The sequence below is a fragment of the Jaculus jaculus genome, chromosome 5 (assembly GCF_020740685.1).
Source record: "Jaculus jaculus isolate mJacJac1 chromosome 5, mJacJac1.mat.Y.cur, whole genome shotgun sequence".
Taxonomy (NCBI): domain Eukaryota; kingdom Metazoa; phylum Chordata; class Mammalia; order Rodentia; family Dipodidae; genus Jaculus; species Jaculus jaculus.
Genome location: NC_059106.1, coordinates 25,575,000 through 25,580,999, shown reverse-complemented (window position 1 = coordinate 25,580,999; position 6,000 = coordinate 25,575,000).

The window sequence follows — 6,000 nt, the reverse complement described above, 5'->3', positions numbered from 1 at the left end:
CTGGGTCAGGGGGCTCCTAACAAGCCCTGAGCTAAGCATCCAATATTCCTTACTTGGTTGTCCACTCAATCCTGTCAGGTTGATTCCTTCTATTACCCCTGTAGCAGTTATCTTCTCGTTGCTGGGACAAAGCAGATGCCTAGATGCAGCTATTAGAGGAAAGGATTTATTTAAGCCTTACAGCTTTGAAGAGATGTTCCCTCATGGTGGAGAAAAGCATGGCAGAGCAGGCAGCTGGAGCATCACTTCTCCAAGCAAAACAGGGAGGCTTGAGTGAGCCAGTTCTCAACACATAGTGGGGCTGGACCAATGAACCCCAAGGTCCACCTCTAGCAGGACTCTGCCTCCCAAAATCTCTACCATTTGACCTCACAGTGGACAACCCCACCTCCACAAAACCCGCATAATATGTGGGAAAAAGTTATAACATCAAAATAGAAGAGGGACTGGTTGGAAAGAAACAGAGGTTCAATGGAGGGGGAAATATGAGAGGGGAACAAAGGAGGGTACATTGTGTAGATGTATGGAGGTTGCCAATACAAAGTGGTATTTAAGTAAGAAAGATTGGGCCAAAAAAAAACTAAAACTCAAGTGGGGCAAACAGCAAACTCTGCAGCTCCAGAACTGGCATTGGGGTCATTGGTGGCATCGTCCGTGCTCCAGTGGGCTGGGCAGCCCGCCCCTCATGTTCTGTCACTGGCAGCACACAGTCTCTGTCTCGAGCCCGCCCCCCTCCATGCCTACAGCTTTCCTCAGCTTGCCACTGTCCTGCGCTCTCCAGCGTCCCAATGTCTCCATTGCAACTTGGGCTTCACCGGCATGGCTGGACAAGTCGTCTCAATTTTTCCAAACCTCTTTACTCACCAGTAAAAGGGAGGCTCCCTAGATGCTTCTTGGGTTGGAGGTGAGGATGTGATGGTCCAAACTAAACATCTTCCCTAGAGTAGAAGCTATCATATGGTAGTTGTCATTTCCCAGGAGAGGTGACAGCTACAAGCCCTCTCTTGTTTGTGCACACGTAGGACTTCCCACTTTACCTCAAGGTGTGACCTCTCAGTGAAGGTGCTCTTCCTCTCTCTCTCTTCCTCCTTCCTCCCACGTGGCTTCTCCATTCCTCTTTCTACCCCCGCCCTTCTTTCTCCTATTACTCATCCCTGCTCCCTCCTCCCCCCTCACCCATTTGATGTCTCTCCTCCACTCCTCCTCCCTCCTCAGCTCCTCCTCACTTCCCAACCCCTTCTCTGTTCTCTGTTCCTGGAAGGTCTAGGAAGTCTCTGACACTGGGGAGCTAACACACTTACAGCAAGCTCCTGGGCATCACCTCCGCATCCATAAATGAAGACCTTGATGAGGTTTGACTTTGATTAGGCGAACTCATCAGGGTGAAGAGAAATCCTAGGTCTTCCAATAGCCCCTCAGAGGCTTTCCCTTCAGCAAACCAACCAAGATTAAATAATTACTTTTTAAAAAAAAATCCATGCTAGAGAAACATTGTCTAACTCTGTGTCTTGTCCAATTAAAGAAAAGACTGTGGCAACAGTTTCCAGCAAGACTGTCCGGAGACACGTAGGATACTGACTTTGTGCGAATATGGGGTGATATGCTGACATTTCAATTAGCTTTGTTTTACATGGGGGACTTACGCCTTTCTGTAACAACATAATTACATACTAAGATAGGCTTGTCCTCAAGTTCCCTGGCCCTTGATTCACTCACTGGTCTTATCTCCTCCTGTAAGAAGCTGTTCATAGGTCCCTCATTCTGCAGCCCAGGGAACTCTGTCTATGTTGACTTCCTGTGACATTCACTATTAACGCCACTCTTTTGAACCCTGATTACACTATGTTTACTATTTTTACTTATTCTTTATTTGTAAGTAGGAGAGAGAGAAATGGGCAAATCAGGGTCTCCCACCACTACAACCAAACTCCAAATGCATGTGCCACTCTGTGCATCTGGGTTTACATGGGTACTGGGGAATCTAATCTGGGTTGTCAGGCCTTGCAAGCAAGTGCCCCAACTAATGAGTCATCTCTCCAACCTGTCTGATTACACTTTTTTTATTTTAAAATATTTTTTATTTTTATTTGGTTATTTATTTGAGAGAGAGAAAAGAGACAGAAAGTGAAAGAGAGAGAGAGAGAGAGAGAATGGGCACACCAGGACCTTCAGCCACTGCAAAAAATAAAAAAAAAACTCCAGACACATGCACCACCATGTGCATCAGGCTTATGTGTGTCCTGGGGAATTTAAACTGGATGCTTTGGCTTTGCAGGCAAGTACCTTAACTGTTAAGGAATCTCTCCAGCCTGGATTACCCTTTGTTATATAGCCTCAAGGACAAGTTAGCTCTCCATCTGTGCATCCTGACAGGGCCGTTTATATTAGCTAATTTTCTTGTTTCTGTGATAAAATATCTGACAAAAGAAACTGAAGGGGAGCCAGGCATGGTGGTACACATCTTTAATCCTAGCACTCAGGAGGCAGAGGTAGGAGGATCGCTGAGAGTTTGAGGCCACCCTGAGACTACATAGTAAATTCCAGGTCAGCCTGGATGAAAGAAACTACCTCAAAAAAAAAAAAAAAAACTCTAAGGGGAGAAGGGCTTATTTCGAATTACAGTTCACGATTACAGTCTACCATGGCAGGATAAGCATGGCGACAGGAGCATGAGGGAACTGGTCACATGCATCTATAGTCAGGAAGCAGAAGCAGAGAGATGAATTCTGTATTTTCTCCTTTTTATGCTGCCCAAAAAAATGGCACCCATCACATTCCGACCTCAGTTAACCTAATCCTGAAGATTTTTCACAGACATGCCCAGAGATTTGTTTCTATGGTGATTCTAAATCCTGTCATGTTGACAACTGAAATTAACCATCACAACCACAGACATGATCAGCCAAAGTTTCTGTCTGCAGACTGAAGCGACGTATCACAGTGAAAGCCAGCCTCCAGTTCCTGGACACTTCACCCATGAGCAGACAGGCAGGGCCTCAGTTAGAACCTGCATCCCGCTGGGGCCTGTAGAGAGACTGGTCCAACAGTGGAAGCACCCCCACTTATACACCCCCACCCCACCCCTGCCTATTGGTCTCTGTGAGAAGTTAGACAAAGCCCTTCACCCAAGACAACTTTGTCCCCTATCAGAGCCCCATGTGGAATCACAGTCCTTTGGACAACTGAACTATTTTGCTACAATTTTTCCCTTGAAATAAAAGGGAAGCAAGCAACATTCACAGCAGTGTTAATGCAACATTAAGGTTAAAAACTAAATTATCATCAGTGAGAAAATTATGTGCACATGCTAATGTTTTAATCACACACAATAATGTTTGTTTTTTGCAGGAATGGAATGCCTACATAGACCTAGAAAATGCCAGGCCACTCAACAAGAAAAGGAGCTGGGTGCAGCCGTGTAGGCTATTATTTTATGAGGAAAAGGAAGACCCCAGTCTTTGGACTCCACTATTGCAGAGGCCCTTCTGCATCTGAAGCTGAGGAGGGAAGAGTCCACAGTCAGTGTTTCCTGCCTTGGCTGGCCATTAGTCCCTGAGAAGGTCTTGTTGAATACCAATGCCCAAACCCCATCCTGGAGCCCCAGTTGTCACTGGTGTCACTCACTGCCCACCCGTCTGCTACCTAGAACCCTCTACTAGCCACCATGCCCCTCCACAGTCACCTGGATGGCCAGCTCCTTCCCTTCCATCCTTGCCATCTCCCCCCTCCTCGCACTCTCCCCCTGGCTGACATTAGCTGTGAAGTGTGAGTTGCACTTTAATCTTGGAGTTCAAATGATGAGGCTGAGAACACTTGGGGGGATAAATAAGCTTGCAGCTGTGTATGAAATAGCCAAGCTGAACAGATAAGAGAAAGGACTGGGCTCTGGGAAATTCAACAAAGCCGGTCTCCACAGGCTCCAGCCTGCTCCACAGGGCCCCTCTCTGAGAAGCGGGCAAGGAACCATGGCCCTTTCTGCTAGTAAACATCTCAATTATATGGGTAGTTACACCTTTGTATATATTATTGTATTTAATGCATCTAAATGTAACAGACTGAATTGTGGGTAATAATGATTTCAAAGAAAGCCTCTGCCTATTTCAGGAAGGAGAGAACCCCACATGGCTTCAGTGGTGGGCAAGGGGAGGAGAAATGTTTGGAAGGCCTGTGAGTCCAGATGCTAGAGACGGCTATTTGTAATTGCTGTTCTGCTGGCCCCATCCGCTCTCCACTTCTGCCTTCTCCCCTGCTAAAAATAAACCTTGGGGCTGGGAAGATGGCTCGGCAGTGAAGAGCACTTTCCACTTAATCATGAGAGCCTTTCAGTTGGAAACCACCGAATTTAACTCCCCAGAACACATCTGTAACCCCTGTCCAGGGAGTGAGGGACCCAAGAATCACCAGGGCTCACTGATAGATGGGTTGAAGCGAAAAGAACCCATCTCAAAGAAGTACACAAATGAACAGTAGAAAATGCACCTGAAGTTTACTCTGATCTCTGCATACACGTGTGGGGTGCATGCATCTGCACACATATGTGCATATACCATACATCACACATGCACACACACACACACAAAATAAATAAATAAACCAACAAACAAACCCTGACTGCTTGCTTGTTCTACCTATGCCTTGGTGTGACTTCTTCTCCTTCATGGATACCCAAAACAAATAGCTGCTTCAATCCCATATTGCCTCAGGAGAGGTACTCCACAGGAAAGAGAGCAGAAAAGGCAGATATACTTTAAAGAGGCTATTTATGGCACCCCCAAAAGTATCCTTTGGGATTAGCACACTTCCCACATTAAAGTTGTCAACACACTTGCCTTGGAACCTCCCATGTGTGTATGGTGTATATATATTGAAGCAGCGTCTTCTGTTGGCCCCAAAGTTGCCAAGTAGGCTTGACTAGTTGCCCAGTGAGGCCCAGGTATCTGCCTGTCACCACCTCCCTGCAGTGATTACAAGTGAGCCTCCTTGCCCAGCAGTTTCTATGTGGAATCGGAGGCATTGAATTCAGCCCATCATGCTTGCAAGGTAAGACAGCTGGGCTGTCACCCTAGCCTGAGATTATGAGATCTTAACAGGAAAGTGGCTCTGTTTTAACACATCTGTAAATGCTCATGTGAGTTCTAGAATTTGGACTTAGCAGGTACTAAACGCTATACTTGGTTGAACTGGTCAATTAAACAGGAATAAAGAGCTAAACAAAATATCTTTTAAAAAAAATTTTTTTTTTCCAGCCAGCATGGTGGTGCACACCTTTAATCCCAGTACTTGGGAGGCTGAGGTAGGAGGATCACTGTGAGTTCAAGGTCACCCTGAGACTACATAGTGAATTCCAGGTCAGCCTGAGCTAGAGTGAAACCCTACCAAAAAAAAAAAAAAAAAAAAATTCCATTCATTTAAGTGACTCTTGGTAAAGGGCAAGAAGTCAGCGGCCTGCCTCTCTGAGTTTTCTGTACGTGCCTTTGTTCAGTGCAGCTGTTAAATCATTGCTCATTGCACAAATAAATGCCCGACACATAGTCCCAGGAGCTCTCCAAAAATAACTCCATCCAATTTGCTTGCCTTTTAACAAAGGCCCAGTACCTTATACATAGGAATCCAGTTCTCCCACCCCAACAGCTCACTTAGTTTATACCTAGAGTTACTTCTTGCTCTGTCTGTCCCGGTCCCATTTCCCATTCCCCTGGTTGCAATGATATCAGCTGGACAGCTGACCTAATACTAAACCAATCAGAATCTTTATGCAAGCCATGCTATGTTCTGGGACATAAAGCAAGCAGTTGATATGGTAGTAGGGAGAGCTGACCGATAGTCTACCATGTTGTAGATGCCTGTTCTTGAAGCCAAACTAGAGCCAGCTCTACTCACAGCAGCTTCTGAAGCCTCCTGCAACAAATTCTCTTGTGTCTAAGCAACCCCAAGCAGACTTCAATTACTAGCCACCAAATCAGAGTTTGTCTGGACTTGATGGCAGAAAATAAAATAAAA